This window comes from Lathyrus oleraceus, chromosome 4 (assembly GCF_024323335.1).
Source record: "Lathyrus oleraceus cultivar Zhongwan6 chromosome 4, CAAS_Psat_ZW6_1.0, whole genome shotgun sequence".
In the NCBI taxonomy this organism is placed as follows: Eukaryota; Viridiplantae; Streptophyta; class Magnoliopsida; order Fabales; family Fabaceae; genus Lathyrus; species Lathyrus oleraceus.
In genome coordinates this window covers 206,368,972-206,391,329 of record NC_066582.1, presented here as the reverse complement: position 1 = coordinate 206,391,329, position 22,358 = coordinate 206,368,972, and the positions used below count along the sequence as shown (strand labels likewise).

Genomic DNA, 22,358 nt, shown 5'->3' with positions numbered 1-22,358 from the left:
CAAAAGAGAATTTGACTTCTTGAAGAAAACATTGACCTCCTCCCCTATCATCCAGCCCCCTGACTGGACCCTCCATTTTGAGATTATGTGTGATGCTTCTAACTATGTTGCTGGGGAGGTCCTTGCACAAAGAGTTGACAAGGTTGCCCATGTTATTTATTATGCTTCTAGGACTTTAGATTCTGCACAATCTAATTACACCACCACTAAAAAGGAACTTCTAGCTGTGGTTTTTGCTCTTGATAAATTCAGATCATATTTTCTAGGTTCTAAGGTTGTTGTTTTTACTGACCATGGAGCTTTAAAATACTTGTTAAAGAAGCCAGAAGCAAAACCGAGATTGATTCGATGGATGTTGTTGCTCCAAGAGTTTAATGTGGAGATTAAAGATAAAAGTGAAGCTGAGAACTTGGTGGCTGATCATTTGAGAAGGATAGAGAGGGATGAAGGTCCTTTTCCCATTCAGGATGACTTTCCTAATGAGCAGCTTTTACTTTTGCATGGGGTTACTCCTTGGTTTGCTGATATTGTTAATTATCTTGTTGCCGATGTTTTTCCTGCAGGTGCATCTAGGACATAAATTCACAAACTCAAGAGTGACACCAAATATTATGTTTGGGATGATCCATATCTTTGGAAGTTTGGTAGTGATCAGGTAATTAGGAGATGTGTCCCCGACTATGAGATTGAATCTATTTTGCATCTTTCTCATGCTTCTCAAGTAGGGGGGCACTTTGGTCCTCAAAGGACTGCAATAAAAGTGTTAGACTCAGGTTTCTATTGGCCCACTATTTTTAAAGATGCCTATGAGACCTATAGAACTTGTAAAGAGTGCCAAATAACAGATACAACCATCACTCGTAAGAGTGAAATGCCTCAGCAACCTATGATTTTCTGTGAGGTATTTGATGTATGGGGAATTGACTTCATAGGTCACTTTCCTATGTCATTTGGTTTTCTATACATTTTGCTTGTTGTTGATTATGTTTCGAAGTGGGTGGAAGCTATCCCCACTAGGACTAACGAAGAGTTGTTGCAGATTTTGTCAGGTCCAATATTTTTTGTAGGTTTGGAATCCCCCGAGCTATCATAAGTGACCAAGGCACTCATTTCTGTAATCGCACCATGGAAGCTTTGCTCCGGAAGTATGGAGTTGAGCACAGAGTCTCTACCGCATATCACCAATAAACTAACGGGCAAGCTGAGATCTCAAACAGGGAGATCAAACAGGTCTTAGAGAAAATGGTGCAACCAAACAGGAAGGACTAAAGCCGTCGTCTAGAAGACGCACTTTGGGCTCAAAGAACCACTTTTAAGACACCAATAAGGATGTCCCCCTATCAAATTGTTTTTGGTAAGGCATGTCACCTTCCTGTAGAGATAGAACGTCATGCTTATTGGGCGGTAAAAAGTTATAATTTGGAGATGCAACAAGCAGGTATTGAAAGAAAACTCCAATTACAACAACTTGAAGAACTTAGGCTAGAGGCTTATGAGAGCTCTAGGATTTATAAAGAGAAAACTAAGAACTTCCATAATAAGATGATTTCTAGGAAGGAATTCTCTATGGGCCAACAGGTTTTACTGTTTAACTCCCGCCTTGAGCTTATGGCTGGGAAAGTTCAATCCAAGTGGATTGACCCTTTTATTGTTACTAATATTTTCCCTCATGGTGTAGTAGAAATAAAAAGTGCAGGTATTGATAAAACCTTTAAGGTCAATGGGCAGCGCCTGAAGATGTTCCATGAAAGTGCGGTGCCTGAAGATGCACTTTTAGAAGAGCTTTCCTTGAAAAAGCCCACCTACCCTGCAACTTGACCAGGGAGCACTTTTTCCTTTCCTCTCATTCTTATTTAATAGTTGTGTCCTTTCATTGAGGACAATGCATATTTTAAGTGTGGGGGAGGGAACCATTTATTTGTTTTGTTTTCTTTGTTTTGTTTTCAATTTTTCTCTGTTTTTGGTTAAAATTTAAAATAAATAAAAAAATGGCATGTTTTTTCCCTTGGTTTTTGAGTTACAATTTTGAGTATTTTTCTTAGTTCTCTTGACTAAAATCTTGTGGTGTGATGTGAAAAATTTGTTGTACATTTTTAGTATGATAGGTATGACTAAACTCTAAATTGTATATCTTTAGCAGTAGATCATTAACCCTGGTGAGATTTGAGCCTTATATGGATAACATATAAAAATCCATATCTTTCTTTCTTGTGTGATTCACTCATGTCTGTTAGTCTCTAGAACTTGAATTGACTCTTGTTGATGCTGTTGTTTACTTGTGCACACTGATATGATAAAGACAATTTTGTTTTTGTTTTTTTTTTGTTTTTTTTAGCCAGTTAGCCAAAAAGTCAACCCTGAAATAATTTCATCCCTTGTTTGAAACCCCCTTGAGCATATTCTCCCTTTTTTGTTTAAAACTCATTACAAGCCAAGAAGTGAAAAACAATGTTATCACCCGATTCAAAGGGTTGAAAGAGTCTTGTTTGGAGTTGTGTGAGGTTGAATAATTATGTTTGTAACATTTCGAAAGTTGGCAGAAAAATAAAAAAAATAAAAAAATAAAATAGGAAAAGAAAAAAAGTGAATGAAAAAAATAGAAGGATGTCAATACATACTCCTTCTAAAAAAAATGAAAATGAATAAAAAGAGGAAGGAGAAGAGAAAACAATTGCTATAGAGTTGTTCAAGTGAACGGAATATTTTGTAAATTCAACTCTCGTAGTTTCTTTTAAGTCTCTTTTATCTCTTTGAATTTTAGCATAGTATCCCCTAGGATTTATCTCACCCTTACATTGGCCACGTTACAACCAAATAAAAGTACTTTTGATCTTTGTGTGCATGTATTCCAATTTTGAATGTTAGAGTCTTTTCAAGCTTATGGTAGTATGATCGGGAAAATAGCAAGTGTATTATTTGCACCAATGTAGTAATAAAAAGGGAGTTATCCCGAGTATCGATCTCGCGGACTGCGTAGAAAGTAGCGATTTTTAGAATAATTCAATTGAACAAACGTTCATATGGGGTTGGGTTTGATGATTGTTTTCACAACTGATAAGAAATAAAAATATAAAGCGTATAAAAACAGTTTGACCAAAATGAGAAATAATGCTAAGGCCAGGTGTATGAATTGCTGTGTATTCCACTTTTTCTATATCATGTAACATCGATGCTATTATAATTCAAAACAGTTTCTCCAGAGTAGTTTTTATCTAATTCCTTAGCCAAAACCATTTAACAGGCAATTTCACTCCTAATTCCTTAGTCAATCAATTTGCTGTTTAGAAATATTTATTTTATCAAGAATTTACGGTAACCACAGTTTGATCCTCATTCCTAAGTGATTAAACGCGGGTTTTATTATACAACACGTGATAAGGCGGTTTGTCCAACCTAAAGCTTAACCAGAAATGAGGATTTCATTTGTCCAATAAAATTAAGCATTAAGCACGTTGTATAATAATTTGAATTACAAAAACATCAATGATTATAGGAACGTGGATCAAATATTCGTATAGTAGCAATTCAGGGACACCCCCTAGCATTGAGGGGTTTAGCCTCTCATAATATTCAAAGATAAAAGATTACAAATTAAAGACATTACAAGTTGTTGATGAAAGTTGATCTTCAATTTCTTCCGATCTTGAAGATCTCTTCTCTTCTCCACACCTTGCAAGGTTGCTTCCTCTCTTCATATCTTTTCTTTTCACGATCCAAAAAGTCCCCCTTTCAGTGCTTCCAATCCAACTAAATAGTTTCCAAACAACTAAAAATAATGCCAAATGCCCAAAATGCCCTTCGGATGTCCACAGGAGTAAAAATTTGAAGAATCAGAATTTTGAGCGAAATGGCCAACACGGGCCGTGTCAGGTGACACTGCTGCCCGTGTTGGCTCCTCTATAGGTGCATAAGACACGCCCTGCTGACACGGGCCGTGTCAGGTGACACGGGCACCCGTGTCAGCCCACTATTTTACTGGATTTTTGCTGGCTGTTATGCACATGCTGACACGGGCCGTGTCAGCCCCCTGTTTTGTTCATTTTTTGCTTTTTCTTCAGCCTCTAACATCCCTTCTTCCGGTAAACACTTGCGGACTTTTAATCAAACTTGGAAACCAACATTCTACACAGAAACGTATAAAATGCGACAAAATGCGGAAAACCACTAATGAAACATAAAACAAACGGAAATTCATAAAATGCAATAAGCAGAAGAAATCACTAAAATAAAACGCAAAAGTTACCGATTCATGAAGATTTCATGCTGGATAGATGATGAAAACTGAGTGTAAATGGTGGCCGATCACAGTACTAATTTTCATATTGTGCTTTGAGTGTAAACAGTTAATCTAAACACTTGAGAGTTGAGTGAATTATATCTTGTGAGGATCTTACTGTTGTTGATGTAATTTTTGGTAATATGTTTGTCTATCTGCTTTGAATGTCACAAAAAGTTGCTTACTAACACCATGTTCTTGAAGCTTAGACTTAGAATTATGCTTATACCTTGTATCTTGAAAACTTTGGGAAGTGCATCCTCTGTTTTCTTTCCTTTTGTTTTGAAATTGTAATTTTGCTCGGAGTGCAAAAGTTCAAGTGTGGGGGAATTTGATAAGTGCATTTTGATGCACATTCTTCTATAATTGTACTTAGGCATTTGTCTAGTTTATTTTACTTATTTTGATATTTTATTATAATTTTAGATTTAAGTTCATGTTTGCCTTTAATCTATTTTCATTTTCTATTTTCAGTTTTAGCGGTTATTTGATACCTGTCCACTGTTTAGATCATAACTTGAGCTACGAGATGCCGTTTTGTGTGTTCTAACATGCGTTGGAAATCTAAGAGAAAGGGATACAACTTTAGTGTTGAAGACAAAAGTTATTTAAGAGTGAAGACGTCTCAAATAATTCGTTGAAGTTTTGTACTTTAGGAAATAATTTCTTTTCGGCCATTTGTTGGGCCAAATTTAGGTTCTCCGGCCCAGTTTGAATTATAAGTGAAACCCTTATTCTGTTTAAAAGGGAACCCGCGGTACTGTAGCAAACACAAAAAATTATTCCCAATAACTTTTTGCTTTTGTGCGATCATGAAAAGGAACTAATCTCCTGGAGTCAATCTGCTGTAACCGAATTTCCAAGGCTTTGAGGTTTTTATTCTACCAATTTTATTTCGTTCTCTTTCAATTCTATTCTTTGAAATTTCATTTGCTTAATCTGTATTTTATGGAATGGTTTTGATTAAATTCGTATGATTGCATTCCTAACTATTAACCGTCGTTTTCGTCGCTTTGTCGTTAAATTGCGTTTGTAAATCGTGTTTGCTTAATTCACAAGTGTATTTATCCGTTTGCTTAATTCATAATATAGGAATACAAATTTGAATCGAATAGAGATCAAAGCCGCTTAGGGAATTGGTAGGTAAAAACCAGTGATTAGTCGGAAACCGAAAATAGTAGATTGGCTTATTTTATAATCGCTTATTTTAATCACTTTTTTTGCTTTGTTTTCTAAATCGACTACTAAACATAAACCCCCCTTAAATCAATTTCATTAGGTTAAGAATAATACAAGATTCTTTACGATACGGTACTCGAGTTGTCGCTTCCGCTCATTTTGACCCGTGTGCAATAGCGGATCACTCTTCATCTGAAAAAGTCCGAGGTTAAGGCTAATTAGGTGAAGAAAGGAGGACTGTTTGGGTTGACTTCTGAGTTCCTCATCAAGGAAGCTACTACCTTTGCTCAAGCCGGTAATATGGATGTTTTTGAAGCTATCTTTGTGTTGCTCATCTATGGGTTAGTCTTGTTCCCTAACATTGATGGTTTCGTTGTTGTTAACGCCATTAGAATCTTCTTGATTGGGAATCCTGTGCCTACTTTATTGGGTGATATGTATTTCTCTTTGCATCTAAGGAATTTTAAAGGTGGTGGAACTATTGTCTTCTGTGTTCCTCTTCTGTACAAGTGGTTTATTTCGCACTTGCCTCAGACACCTGCTTTTGTGGAGAACAAACAATGTCTACGGTGGTCTCAGAGACTTATGTCTATCACTAATGATGATATAGTTTGGTATGATTCTTCATTGAGTAGCTTGGAGATTGTTGATAGTTGTGGTGAATTCTCTAATGTGCCTCTCATTGGTACACAAGGAGGAATCAACTATAACCCTGCTTTGGAAGCTTACACTCTTTGGGTGAAGAAGAGAGCTTTGGAGTTGAAGATGTCGTATACTTGTGAGAGACCTATGTCTATGGTTGTGGTTGAGCCATCAACTCTCCCTAACCAAGATGTAGAGGAGTTGGAAGACGCACTCACCAAGATGAAGCAAGAGAAGGATATGTGGGAAGAGCGGTTCTGCGCTTTGAGCAAAAAGCATGAGGAGTTGCAGCTTAAGTCTAAGGACAAGGATGCACTTATCAAACTTCTTGAAGACCGAGTAGTGAAGAGACAGAGGTTTCATCTTCCTCTAGCATGCCTCGGCCTTCCGTTGCCTGGAAGAAGATTGTTGACCAGCTTGTCCTTGAGAAGGCTCAGATGAAGACTTCTTTTGAGTCCAAGATCCGACGCATCCGAAGGAAGTACGTGCCTGCAACCAGATCATCTGACACCGTTGTTAGGGGGTCCTTAAGATGATTAGTCTCATTTTCTCTTGTATTTTTGCATTTTTGGTTTATGAAATTGTACTAAGTGTAATCCTTCCAATTATATAAATAAAAGAGATTTTTATGGTCAATCAGATTATGAAATTGTTTTTATTATATATTTACAAATAAAATAGTATGTTCCTTGAAAATAAAAACAATCAAAGCATTGTATTTCATGCATCATTTGCATAACAGGTTTTTTCTCCCGTCAGATGTCTCATTGGCCATTCTTCTGTGCTTCAGCCAAGCTGACTCATCGATATAATACTCGCGTCAATCATCCGCAAATCATGGAACACTTAGAGCAAGAGAACAGAGACTTGAAAGACGAGATTTCCCACCTGACTGCCATGATGGAGTCAGTTATAGATGCTCAGAGTCAATCTTCTCCAACACCTGCAACTTCTCCTCCTCAAAGGACTGTCATTTCAAAGGTTTTTTCTTCAACCGTGCCTGCCACTCAGTTCGATCCTGCCATGCCTGACAGATTCCCGTGGGGAGTGCCGCCCAACTTTGTGCCCGAGGGTTTTGCGCCTACCTTTACTTCCATGCCGACATCTAGCTCAGTCATGTTTATGCCACCACCGATTGTTCATACTCTGCCTCGTGTTGAGGATACCATCTACCATTCTGAGCCATATGAGGGTCCGGATGTCTATGAAAATATGGATGAAATGAAAGACCAATTCCTTGAGCTGCGAAAGGAGTTGAAGACCTTGAGGGGAAAATATTTGTTTGGTAAGAGTACCGTGGAACTTTGCTTAGTTCCCAATGTTAAGATCCCGATGAAGTTCAAAGTCCCTGACTTTGAAAAGTATAAAGGGAATACTTGTCCACTCAGTTATCTCGTCATGTATGATAGAAAGATGTTGATGCAAACTGATAATGATCAGTTATTGATTAATTATTTCTAAGACAGTCTGACTGGTGCCGCTCTGAGGTGGTACATGGGTTTGGATAATGCGAGTGTCCGCACATTCAATGATTTGGATAAGGCTTTTGTAAAGCAATATAAATATAATGTTCATATGGCGCCAGATAGAGACCAACTGAGGTCGATGTCTTAGAAGGATAAGGAGACATTCAAAGAGTACGCCCAACGATGGAGAGAGCTTGTTGCTCAGATCAACCCTCCTTTGGAAGAAAATGAGATGACCAAGATTTTTCTCAAGACCCTGAGCTCATTTTACTATGAGAAAATGATTGCCAGTGCCCCCAATGATTTTACCGAAATGGTAAACATGGGGATGAGATTAGAGGAGGGCGTCCGAGAGGGACGATTGTCTAAGTAGGAGGTTTCATCTAGCAAGAAGTACGACAATGGGTTTACCAGAAAAAAGAAGGCGAGACAAATGCAGTATCCGTTGGGAGGCAGAGGAGGCCTCATGTCAGAAGAAATCCGCAACCCCGTCAACACCATCATCAGGTTTCATCAGTTATTCCAGTATTTTCTAATAATCAATCAATGCCCATTCAACAACAACGTCAACAACAACCGCAACAAAGAAAAAATAACTATAACAATAACAACACCAATAATCATCATCAATAACAAAATTTCGAGAGGAAGAAGGTCTCTTTCGACCCTATTCCTATGTCTTATGCTGAATTGTATCCATCTCTGGTTCTCAAGAACCTTTTACAACCGAGAAATCCTCCACAGATTCCAGAACCACTTCCATGGTGGTACAAGCCAGAGCTTCACTGTGCCTTTCACCAAGGGGCTCCTGGACATGATATTGAGAACTGTTACCCCCTGAATATGAAGCCCAAAAGTTGGTCAAAAGTGGGATGATGTCTTTTGAGGATCGTGCGCCGAATGTCAAAGCAAACCCATTGCCCGCTCATGGTAATCCTTCTGTCAACATGGTAGATGGATGTCCTGGGGAGTTCAAAGTATATGATGTTCGTTTCATTAGAAGTTATTTGGTGACAATGCACAAGGATATATGTATGGTGAGTGATTATGAGCATGACCATGATGGTTGTGCAATTTGCAGTGTTAACACCCGAGGTTGTGTGGTTGTGAAGAGATACATCCAGAGGTTGATAGATGAAGGCATGATCCAAATTCTTCAGTCCCGTCACTTGGGTGATGATGTGAATGTCATAATACCAGTGTTCAAGACACCAGAGAGGTTGGTGATTCAGTTTGACAGCAACAACAGTAATAGAGTCAGCAATAGATCGGTATCGCCGTTGGTAATACGGTTAGCGGGCCCTATCCCATATGCATCCGATAGAGCTCTTCCGTATCAGTACAATGCTACTATGTTAGAGAATGGTCAAGAGGTTCCATTTCCTACGAACAGTTCTGTTGTGAGTATTGCTGATGTGACAAAGGTGACCCGTAGTGGTCGTGTTTTTGGGTCTGTGTTCCCGAAAAGTGTAGAAGATGTATCTGTCAGTAAGAAGGTTGAAGTGCTTTCAGTTGATCCGGTTGGCACTCCAAAGTGCCAGTCTGGTGAATCCAGTAATTTGAAATGGTCTGAACTTGACTAACCAAATGTTGGAATGGTACACTCTTGATTGACTGTCCTTTGGATAGTTTGACTCATTGAGCTCTGAGGTGACTTGCCCCAGTCTAAGTCTTGAAGCAAATTCTCTTGGCTAACTGAACCTTGGGGTGATTGGATCGGATTGAATGATCCTTAAAGTGATTTCCCCTGTTTGGATTTCTTTCACTTTATCAAGTTCCTCAACTGTATTTGGAATTTCTTGATGCTAAGTGTTGATTCGCAAATAAGATTGTTCATTGATAAATGGTAATTTTAATTCAATGCTTATGCAAAAATTTGAAATCAAAATTTATTGATATGAATGGGTGAAATATAGTGAGCGGGTCAATGATAAGAACACAATGATGATCTAATCACTCACAGTATGCAAGTTGGTGCCATCAAATGATTAATAAAAATCGTTTGGAGTCAGGTTAACACAACCTTGTGGTAGTATGTTTTCAGAATAAACTCTGCCTCAATTAGGACTTTTAAGGATTGTAACATGGTCTGGTTCACGGTTTTTTTGAAACTAAAGGATATAAGGCTCAAAATTTATTTGTTACCCACCCCTTCTTCTTGATGATCTCCAGATCCTACGTTCAGTTAATTCGATACACGCATTCGACTTCCAAGAGGGTTCGAAGGTGTGATGAGGATTCAAGACGAATTTTCTTGAAATGGCAGTCACCTTATTTTATTTTTGTTGAGGATTTAATGACCTCCTTTGATTGATTTATTTTATCCCTAATTTTTCCGGGACCGCTTCCTTAAAGCTTTCGGTCCACCGGGATGGCTTAACTTTTGCCTAAGTCATTTTGTGGTATTTGACTTAGCGGACTTTTTTCTGTTTTTTTAACGTTTTGACTGCCACATTATTGGTGGATGAGGATCGACCAACACTAATTTTAGATTTTCTCAACTTCTTCGACACTTCAACATGTGCGCGAAGGATAACATGTGGTTGAACCTAATTCGAGGGTGTACATATGGACGATTTTTTTGAAAGATTGAATGCACGATCAAACTATCTGAACATAACTACCTTGCCCCAGGTTAAGATTAAGGGTTTTAGATCCGAAATAAACACCAACTTCTAGGGTCAAAGTGGTTGACTAGGGATTAACTCCTTATCTCTTCAGTGTTTGGGGATTTGAAACAATGCCTTACATCATCGACAAGGTTTTACTCAAAAGCATACCACAACAATTTCAGGTGTTTTATTTTCATCATCCTCCTTCTAATCTTTGTTAACACAACAGTTTGATAAACAAAAGTGAATGAGAGGAGTATTTTGGTTTTTAACATAAAGGAAAAATGAGTGAATACGATTGGATTAATTCAAAAGATGCATAAACATTTCATTAATCTTACCAATTCAAAGAAAACAACAATGCTTAAAAGCAATTAACAATCAACATGCAAGGAAACTACAAAAAGAATGCTGAAACAAACAAATGCTTGCCAGCTTTAGGGAATGACTTCTCCAAACTTGATCCATTAACTTAGGGGGACACCCCTTAAGACCTTCGCACTTATTCGGTTGATGGGTTAACGTTTACCACCAAGCTTCCTCCTTTCACTTCTCCTTTTCTTTCATTGGTATGGGTCGTGACATTGGAAATCCAAGGCGGTATCTCAATGCTCTTACCAGGAAACAATGATAGCTCATTAGCCACATCCCTGACATCTTCCTTGTGGAACAAAACCTTGAGGGGTTTCAAGGGTCCTTTCCCTTTCTCATTACTTGGCCTAGAAATCAAGGTATATGTACCTAAGCCTTCCTCCTTGAGTGTTGGTGACCTTATGTCAATCAATCTTTGCAGCTTGAGCTTAAAACTCTTGCATTCCTTGATGGAGTGCCCCATTATTCCAATATGGTATTCGCACTTGATCTTCTGGTGATCTTCTTCAAAGACTAAGCTCTTTTTGTTAATCAGTTCTCGTACCAAGGCTTTTAGCGCTAAGCAAGAATCCAGGTCATGTCCCAATGCTCCTTTATGGAATTCACATGTTGCATTTGGATTGTACCATGGCAGGTATGGTGACGTAGGTGTGAGAGCTCGAGGGGTCACCAAAGCATTCTGGATCAGCTGTGGGTAGAGCTCGCTATATGGCACCAGAATTGGGTCATTGTGATTTTTGTTCCTCTTGTTCTGATTCCGATTTTTGTTCTGAACCTGACTTCGGTGGTTTTGAGGAGGAATAGCCAGAGGATGTTGATGATGACGTCTTGAGGGAGGGCCATATGCCGGTAGACGAGGAGTTGCCATATAGAATTTCCCTTGACTTGGGGTAACACCAGATGGATGTGGGGTAGTAGCTCCCTCTGTTGTAGCAATGGGTATAGGATGACCCTCTTTCCTCAATAAGGCTTGCAGGGTTTTCACGACCCATCCCATTTGGCTCTTCAAAAGATTGAGTTCCTCCTTCAATGCTTCTTGACTTTTCCTTAGCTCGTCCATCATCTCTTGAGACATGGTTCTTTGTTCTAAACGCGTGTTGAGAATCACTTTGCTGATCATGGACAAAGGATGGATGAGTTTTTTTGGTATTTTTGGAAAATGATATGCAATGCATGATAACAAATGCAGATGCAATGGTATATGAATGGATGTAATGTATTTTTTATGTTTTGGTATGAAAATAAAATGCAATCCGGGTAGTTAGAGTTTGGGATAACATGAGTAACTCAGAACACCCTACTAGGTAGACTCCTTAACAAATAGTTCTAGGATTTCTACCCATAAACCCACTCACGGGATAGTTTCTACGTTTTTGATAAGGTTCCCAGAGTCATGGACCATAATCGTATCAACATCATGCAACAGGCTAGCCGTTTTATGACAAGAGTGACGAAAGGTCTCTTCTGAGCGGGTTTTTCATATTGGGTGCAAAAAGGAAAGGCCCTTGGAGTCCATCATTATGCAACCACCAAAGCAGAAACTGGTTCTAAGAGGGGGTCCTAGAGTCATGGACCCTTCATGAATCAACGTCATGCAACAGGCTAGCTATCTTATAACGAGATCTACAAACATGTCTACTCTAGGGGAGTCTTCATGCTAGACACGCAAGGAGTGGCCCTTGGGGACTAACACTACACAACTTCCAATTCTAAACTTATGTGTTCTCTCTTCTTTTTCCGAAGCTCGGGCGTAGAGCTTTATTTATGATATCAAAATCCCAACACCCACACATAAATATATATATACATATATAAAAATGCGATAAAACAGATATAAAGAAAGCATATAACATAGGAAGAAAAATAAACAAATAAAGCTAACACACATACGAAAACTAAACTGAACTAGGGTTGACTCACTTAGGGATGTTCCTGTCCCCAGCAGAGTCGCCATCTGTTGCACCTCGAAAAATGGGGATACAACTTTAAAGCGAAGCGCGATCGCACGCTCGCAATGATGGACTGAACAGAGTCGCCACCGAACTTTATTTATTCCTAAAAAGGAAAGGGGAAATATCGATAAAACCCTTAAAAGAAAGGATAAGATATGGTCATCGCAACCAATATCAGGGTTCGGGAGTCGGTTACGCAAGGGGAAGGTATTAGCACCCCTCACGTCCGTTGTATTCAACGGGAACCGTTTAGTTAGTTTCGTTTTGAATGTTAACTTATGTTAGTCTTCTCAAGAAAGAATAGAAGAGAGAAGAAATGTTTTTGAATTTTTGACGAAGGACTAAACCTATGTTTTTTATTAGTGGGCCTGACAAGATTTACAAATCCTGCTCCTACATATCTCAAAAGAGAAATCAAGGCTTACCTAGTTCTGGGTAGAAAAATGTTTGTTTTTTGGTCGATTTTAGCGAAAGCTATACTGTATTAGTTGATGAAAACATTGTTTTACCCAAAACAGATGAGGAGTGGACGCATACCATACATCGAACGGATTTATAAATCTACATTCGGAAAAACGTCACTTATCTCGACTCAACAATCATGGCCGAAACATTGTTTTGCATCACCTTAAGACAGTATGTCTTTCGATTATGAAAAAGGTTTTTGATTAATCGCACGGCGGCGAGGAAGAGTTTGATTGGTTGGATGTATTTTGAGTGATGGCGAGAACTTGGATGAGCGAGATATCCATCTCAAATCCTAGTCTTGGGAGTGCACGGTATACACCATGTTCCATTTCCATCTTATTTGCAAAAGCATTTAATAAAGATTAAGTGTTTTAAATTTGATTGAGAAAGGGTTTGAAGAAACCGCATTGACAAATTTTAGACGATGACGAGAGTTAAGATAAGCAAGGCATCCACCTTGAATCTTAATCTCAGGAGTGCACGGTATACACCATGTTCCATTTCCATCCTTATTGAAAAAGTGTTAAGGTAGGAATTAAGTATTTTTGAAAGACGAATGTTTGATGAGAACGAGACATGAGCCTCGGGATCGATAACTCAGGGTTCCACCGGAATGCTAGATTTCCAATGGTCCTTTTTCATTCGAATCATTTAAGAAAACTATTTAATGGAAAACGACCACTTGATAAGAATCAAATGTTCAAAGGGTTATGCCAGAATGCTTGATCCCAACGGCCTTTATTTTGTCCAAGTTAATTATCGAGTGTTTAAGAATGAAGAAAAAAGAATGAACGCTTAATCCAAAATGTGAAGCTCGGGACGGATTATTCGAGGGTTCCCACCGGAATGCGAAATTCGAATGGTCCTCTTCTTTCGTGTTTTTAAAAAAGGAATTTAAATCGAGTTGTAAAGATAGTTTGAAAATATATTATAGAGATAAAATTAATTTTACCATTTTTATATGTATGTTGAATTAATTTTATAGATATAATCGAGTTCCCACCAGAATGCTAGATTCTAATGGGAGGAAATGGCATTAGATGTCGAAACTATGGAGAGTTAGTGAAGTTTAAAATCGAAAGTTTATTGAATTGAATATAATTATTTACATGTGTAAAGGTATGAACATGGATACCAATAACTTAATTATATTAACTAACACACAAAAATTGACTAATCGAACAAAAAACAATATCGGAAATTCAACGATTAATTAAATCTAAAAGGTAAACATTTAAAAATATAAACAACTAAATAATGATTAAATTAATATAAAAGTAAAATAAATAGTAGAAGTTATAAAAAAATTTAAATGAAATAGTGAACATAAAAATAAAAATATGGGGATATATACTACTCCCAAGTATTGAACCCCTCCCACTAAAGAGAGTGAAATTGATCTCTCTCCACTAGGCCACTTATGGTCATTTGTTTTCTTAATAATAACTTAAATATATAAACAAAAATAACTAAAGATAATACGAAGTAAACAAAAAAATTGGAATGAGGTAGTCTGTTGGGTATTTTTTAGAGTAAAATCTAATCTAAACTAAGGACCCTATCAGTATGGGTCTCTTCCTATTCTGCGTGGGAAACAGAGTTAACAGTCACACGGGGAAGAGGATGAAGAGCCATTAATGCTCTTGGGGAAAAGAAAAAGTCATTAAGTGGATTTTAATTGCATGTTTTTTTTAAAATAAATAAAATAAAAGGAAATGAGAGAGTGCATATCAGATCCAAAAAAGTGTTCGTCTTCCTCACTAACGACATCCCCCATTCTCTCCATCTCTCGACCTCAACCTCTCGTCGTCTCTCAATCTCTCGTCATCTCCCACTCGCTTGCACCAACCTCACAATACCCTACCCTCATCCCAAATGCACAAATCCACGGCTTTAAAGCAATCCAAACAATAAAGCCTACCTTCGGTGGTGGTTCGGTAGTGACGGTGAGGCTTGGATCTGCCTTCTTTACCTCAAAGCTTTCTCTTTGAAGTTCTTCTCCTTCGCCGTTTCAATCTAGGTTTTTTCGCCGTTTTCGAATTAGGGTTTTTCCTCCCCCTTCTCGCCTCCGCTTCCCTCCTTTTATATCAACAACTTAGGGTTTTTTTGAGCTGTCTCCCGGAAATCCAAAAGGGCATCTTCTGTATTGATTTAAGGCGCTCAGACTTTGGTCTGCCTCATTTGGCGCTCGACATGAAAACGGTAATGTGAACCTTCGCTTTTCTCACTCTATTTTGTTTTAATTCTTTTTGGGGTATTTTGAAATTTTACTGCCTTTGCTAATTACCTGTGTTTTACTGCAGTGAAAACTGGTGAAAATTAAAACTTCGGTTATTTGCAAAGCTTCGATTATGAGCACGGGTTGAGTGAATTGCAGCATGGTCTCATTATGCAGGTTTTTCATGAGTTTATGCAGCAGGTGATAATGTGAACTGCAAGACACCTGTATCATTTTCCATGTAACTGGTGTGTTCATATGGTGTTGCAGATAAGGGGTTATGGCAAGGAATGCATGAGGTCTGCTATTGTGCAATCTAGGTATGCTTATTGCTGCAAAACTCTTCTGCAATCCTAGTTTGGACTGATGTAGGAGTTTTGATATGCATGATTCTAACTTGTCTCATGTGCTAATGGACGGTATGGATTGATGACAATGCCATTCTGCAAATGAGATTCACATTGTTTTGTACAGTCTTCAACATGTATGCATGTCTGATGTCGAGCTTGCAAGGTTTTATTTCGGTTTGTGATGGTGAGCTCTTGGTTATTGCTGTAAATTTACATGGTTCTATAGGCAATGCTTCACGCTGTGATTAATTGGCACAACCCTGATCATGATATGTGAATTTGCTTTGCTTCTAACTGCTCAATTGGACTTTGCATTACCACGTTGTTTGTTGTCTTGATTGGTTTGTGTGGCCTGAGTTAACTGCAGGCTTTTGCTCATTGCGGGTCTGGTTTGGGCATTGTGATGGACGTTGCAGAATGTGCAAGTAGATTCCTTCGTGGTTCATGTTCTTGTGAGGTGATCATAATTTGTAATTGTATAGCATTTTGGCATGGTCTGAACTTGGTTTAAGTAGCTTGTGTGTAGTAGGTACATATCCAACTGCAATTATGATATGGCCATAAATTGTTTTGCTCGGGTCTTTGGCTAACAGGGTTAACAGACATTTGCTACTTGCTGAGATGGTAGCTTGAATGCAGGTACATTCTAACTTTGGTTCATCATGGTTTTGGCTCAGCTTGTAAGTCTCATTTGCCTTGATATGGTTCTGCGATATGTTTGTGGTTATAGGTCATGGATGGTTTGAATATGAAATGTTTCTTGTTTTTTTTGTAGAAAGGAGCGATGACACCGACAGAAGTATGTGAAGGACTAGGTCTGTTTGAACTAAGGAATAGAAAATGGCACATACAAAGAACTTGTGGTTTTAACGGAGATGGCCTTTTTGAAGGCTTAGACTGGTTGGCTTCAACTCTGAAGGAGAAAAAAGGCTGTTGTGTTGATTCATGTATTGATTTCAAAATTGGCTCATGTATGGAAATTCAAGTGTACGGTTTTGTTATTGGTTCATGATGTAAGAACTACTCGGAAATGCAAGGCTATGAATGGACATTGGTTTCGCTTGTGGATTGGAATGCTTGGAAAGAGGAATTAGAATCTATGATAATGTTTTGAGCATGTAATCTATGGTTGGAATTGGTTTTTAACTTTTAATTTTTGTGATTTGGATGGAATCGTATTATAAAGTTAGTGAATTGTATTGAATGGTTGAATGTGATGAATGCTATAATTTGAAATTATTATGGAAAGTTTATTTATGAATGTTTGAATACTAAGATTTGGAATTTGAATGAAATTGAAATTGAATAGTTATGGAAAATTTCTATTGAGATTTGCATTATGATTGGAATTACTGGTTTGAACCAAAATTGGGATTTAACTGTGATTGGAAAATTATTGGACATTATTGTTAAATATGAATTTAAACATGAATGTGGATTGATGAAAAGTTAAGATTTTGAGTTTCATACATTGACTTAAAGTCTAGAAATGGTGTGGTGGATTTTTGATGGACATGGTTGTTAAAAGGGTTAATGGATAAATGGATATTTGGTTATAAAAATGGATATGAATTTTTAGAAATAATCCAAGACTAATCTAAATGTCAATTTAAAATCAAAAAACCAATAAAACTAATAAAACCAATAAAAATCAAATTAATCTATAATTTGTTAAAATTAATTTGATATCAATTCTAACAATTATTTGAAAATTAAAATCAATTAGAGTTTGAAGCATTAGTAAAAAAAAACAATTAAGATTAAATTGAAATTTGAAATTAGACTTAATTTGAAATTAAAATCAAATTGAAAATTAAAAAGTCAAATAACTTAAATTAGAATCCATTTTGTAATTAAAAGCACCATGATCGAAAAGGCCTAGCTAATGACCAATGTTTATCAAAATTGAGACAATATGGATTTGGGAATGGACGGTTGACTTTGGTCAACTAATTGACTAGAAAGTCAACGATTGACCTCATACGTGAATTAGGGTTTATATTAAAATGAATGCATGATGCATAGTGGATGAATGCAGATGGATCTAAAATCGGGGTATGACAATGAGGTACTCCGTTTAATCAAGAAAAGCGAGTTTAATATGGTGGAGTAGTTGCTCCAAACTCTTTCCAAGATTTCAGTGTTGTCTCTGCTCATGAATTCTAAAGCGCACAGAGAAGCATTGCAAAAGGTATTGAAGCAAGCCTATGTAGAGCATGATGTAACAGTGGATCAGTTTGATCATATTGTGGCTAACACCACTTCCTGCAACAATTTGAGCTTTTGTGATGAAGAACTCCCCGAGGAGGGAAGGAATCACAATCTGGCACTGCACATATCAATGAATGGCAAAGAGGATGCTTTGTCAAATGTGTTGGTTGACACCTGTTCTTCACTGAATGTACTACCCAAATCAACTCTTTCCAGATTGTCGTATCAAGGAGCTCCAATGAGGTACAATGGCGTAATCGTCAAGGCTTTTGATGGTTCTCGCAAAACTGTAATTGGTGAGGTGGACCTTCCTGTGAAGATAGGTCAGAGTGATTTCCAAATTACTTTCCAAGTAATGGATATCCACCCGGCCTATAGCCTCTTGTTAGGAAGGCCATGGATACATGAGGCAGGAGCTGTCACGTCAATGCTACATCAGAAGTTAAAGTTTGTGAAGAATGATAAGCTTGTTATCCTCGGTGGAGAGAAGGCTTTGTTGGTAAGCCACCTGTCGTCTTTCTCTTATGTAGAAGCTGAGGATGAGGTTGGAACTCCGTTCCAAGCTCTATCTATTGCAGAAGAAAAGAGAGTGGGGCACCCATGTCCTCTTTTAAAGATGCACAAAAGATTGTTGAAGACGGTAATTCTGATAAGTGGGGCCAAATGGTAGAGGTCGTCGAGAACAAGAGCAGAGTCGATTTGGGTTTCCAACGAGGTTCGTCTATGATTAAGGCTGAAGATGTGCATCCCAGTTTCCATAGCAGAGGGTTGATTCATGGTAATGAACAACACTTAGCTGCTGTAATCAAGAGGGATGAAGATGAAGACTGCACCAATTTTATGACGCATGGGAAAGCCTACAACAATTGGACCGCTGTCGATGTTCCTGTTATTATGCATCATTCTAAGTAATTGCTTTTATTGTTTTGAAAATCCTTCTCCTATGCCTAAGGGAGAAGTGAACATTGTTTGGCATTTTCAAATTTGATCATTAATAGAATGCAATTTTATTCATCCACATCTATGATGTTTTATTTTTACTTTTTGCTTTTTCTGAAAATGGTAATCACAAAAACATAAATAAATAAATAATAATTATTCACCTGCATAATATTTGGTCACAATTCACTTTTCTAAAATAAAAATATCAAATCATTATGCAGGTTGGTTAATAAACCCATTGAATACAATGATCCTACTCCTTCTCCAAACTTTGAATTCCCTGTGTTTGAGGTTAAGGAAGAAAGTGATGAAGAGGTGTATGATGAATTGTCTCGTCTACTTGAGTATGAGGAAAAAGCCATTCAACCATTCGAAGAGAAAATTAAGTTAGTCAACTTGGGTTCTGAAGATGATGTGAAGGAAGTCAAGATTGGATCTCGATTGTGTCCATAGGTTAAGAAGGGGTTGATTGATCTTCTCCGAGAGTATTCAGATGTGTTTGCTTGGTCCTATCAAGACATGCCTGGTTTGGATTCTGAAATTGTGGAGCATAGATTCCCGTTGAAGCCAGAATGCCTGCCAGTCGAGCAGGAATTGAGGAGGACTCATCCTGATATGACAGTAAAGATCAAAGAAGAAGTGCAAAAGCAGATCGATGCCGGTTTCCTTGTTACTGCTGAGTATCCGTAGTGGGTGGCCAATATTGTGCTTCTTCAAAAGAAGGATGGAAAAGTCCGTATGTGTGTTGATTATAGAGATTTGAATAAATCCAGTCCGAAAGATGATTTCCCTCTGCCACACATTGATATATTGGTAGACAATACATCTAAATTCAAAGTCTTTTCGTTTATGGATGGATTTTCCGGATATAATCAGATCAAGATGGCACCTGAAGATATGGAGAATACCACATTCATTACACCTTGGGGAACATTCGGTTATAGAGTGATGCCTTTCGGTTAAAGAATGATGGTGCAACTTACTAGAGACCAATGACTACTCTTTTTCATGATATGATGAATAAAGAGATCAAAGTTTATGTTGATGATATGATTTCCAGATCCATTAATGAAGCAGAGCATGTTGAGCATTTGCTGAAGCTATTCCAACATTTGAGGAAGTACAAACTCCGCTTGAATCCCAATAAATGTTGATTCGGTGTTTGTTCTGGTAAGTTGTTGGGCTTTATTGTCAGCGAGAAAGGTATTGAAATTGATCCTGCCAAGGTCAAAGCAATACAAGAGATGCATGCGCCCAAAACTGAGAAGCAAGTCAAAGGTTATCTCGACCGTTTGAATTATATCTCGAGATTCATTTCACATATGACTACCACATGTGCGCCTATATTTAAGCTTCTTCAGAAAGATCAGTCTTGTGATTGGACCAAAGACTGCCAGAAAGCTTTTGACAGTATCAAAGAGTATCTGCTTACGCCTCCGATTCTGTCTCCGCCTGTTGAAGGAAGACCGTTGATCATGTATTTGAATGTGCTTGAAGAGAGTATGGGTTATGTTCTTGGTCAACAAGATGAAACTGGAAAGAAAGAGTATGCTATTTACTACCTCATAAGAAGTTCACCGATTGTGAGACTCGATATTCTATGCTCGAGAAAACTTGTTACGCATTGGCTTGGGCTGCTAAGCATCTGCGCTAGTATATGTTGAATCAACTTCAATGAAAATCGATTGTGAGACTCAAAATTATTTACAAAGGTTGAATTTCATCATATCCCTCGAGATGAAAACCGGATGGCAGATGCTCTTGCAACGTTGGCTTCAACGATTGCAGTGAAGTATTGGAATGAAGTTCCCAATTTGACCGTGAAGCGTCTTGATAGGCCAACTCGTGTGTTTTCTGTTGAGGAGATTAAAGATTAGAAGCTGTGGTATTTTGATATCAAGTGTTTTCTCCAAAGTCAGATCTACCCTCTTGGGGCATCTTTGAAAGATAAGAAGACTTTGAGAAGATTGACCGAAAACTTCTACCTGAATGGAGATGTGCTGTACAAGAGAAATTTCGATATGGTTTTTCTCAGATGCGTGGATAGACACAAAGCAGACCTATTGATGACTGAAGTCCATGAAGGTTACTTTGGTACTCATTCCAATGGACACGTTATGGCTAAGAAGATGTTGCGAGCAGGTTACTACTGGCTGACAATGGAATCTGACTATTGCAAGTTTGTGAAGAAATGCCACAAGTGTCAAATTTATGCAGATAAGATTCATGTTCCTCCGACACTGTTGAACATCATTTCCTCCCCATGGCCCTTCTCCATGTGGGGAACCGATATGATTGGCATGATTGAGCCCAAAGCTTCGAACGAAGATCGTTTCATTTTAGTGGCTATTGAATACTTCACAAAGTGGGTTGAAGCGGCATCGTATGCAAATGTAACCAAGAAAGTTGTTGTAAGGTTTATCAAAAATCAGATTATATGCCGGTATGGTGTGCCAAGTAAGATCATTACTGATAATGGATCGAACTTGAATAACAATACGGTGGAACCTCTTCGCAAAGACATCAAGATAGCACATCATAATTCTTCTCCTTACATACCTAAGATGAATGGGGCTGTTGAAGCTGCGAAAAAGAGTATTAAGAAGATTATTCAGAAGATGGTTGTGACATATAAAGATTGGCATGAGATGCTCCCATTTGCTTTGCATGGGTACCGTACATCTGTCTGCACTTCAACAGGGTGTTTACCTTGAAAATTGGTAAACAACCGCTGATCTTCCAAATTTCTAAATTTGGTTAGTCGCAGGATCGATCAGATTGATCCTAGGACATGTGCTATGTATCTCGTAAACGTGATACTAATAAATGATCAAAACTAGATGTCAGATCAGAGTTTTAAAGACAATTAAGAACGAAGGGTCACTTAAATAGAAAGAAAGGTCTTGAATTAGCATTTATGACTAGTAAAGAAAAATGATATAAACGACAGGAATTATAAAGGATTAAAAAATAGTAAACTAAAGTTTGCAGGTACTGGAATCTTAAGACTGTAAGATAAAAGTTGAGGGTGAGGAAAGGAACGAAAGGATCTTAAATTTACAAATGATGAAAGTAAAAATAAAGTGTTTGAAAGGAAGAAGCAAGGAAGAATGTTTCAGGAAAGAATGTAAAGACAAATTTATATTTATTTGAAATAAATAACAATGGTGTAGACAACGTACATTATGCGTTTTACAATTCTTCTTCACAAGAATACTTAGTAAATTTGCAGATTTTGTACACAATTTGACACACCTTTTCTAACACTAAGACCCTATATTTATACTGAATCGAAATAACCGCTCTGATGGCCCTTCAATCGCGTCGATACACGTGGTGCCTTGCATGCGCGCATTCGCTCATCCTGCTCCACGTGTGCTCTTGCGGTTTCTGACAAAGGTGAATTTCCCTCCTTTATTTAAATTTGAATCTTTGATCGAAAATTTGTTTTTCAACCACTTCTTAAAGAACCGCTCTAAAATCTCAACTATGAGCTTGATCTTTATCCAACCAGCTAAGCTGATTCTCCTTTAGCTGGTTGAATTACTTTTTGGTCGAAACCAGCTGTGCATATTTTCTAATTTTTGTAATTTGGGGTGGGCGTCGAAAATATGAGCTCACAAATTTCCCCCCAAAAATGTTGTTTTCAATGACTGATAGAGAAAGACAT

The 22,358-nt window shown here is 37.9% G+C and overlaps 1 long non-coding RNA gene across 2 annotated transcripts; it reads left to right on the top strand.

The window, feature by feature from the left end:
- The first annotated feature begins 14,684 nt into the window (after positions 1–14,684).
- On the top strand, positions 14,685–16,747 carry LOC127135347 (uncharacterized). 2 transcript variants are annotated; one of them, XR_007808522.1, is made up of 5 exons: positions 14,685–15,169; positions 15,271–15,719; positions 15,903–15,992; positions 16,129–16,174; positions 16,311–16,747. It is a non-coding gene; the product is annotated as an uncharacterized LOC127135347 (long non-coding RNA). The 2 variants fall into 2 exon arrangements; XR_007808523.1 differs by having other exon boundaries at positions 16,129–16,215.
- The last annotated feature ends 5,611 nt before the right edge of the window (positions 16,748–22,358 follow it).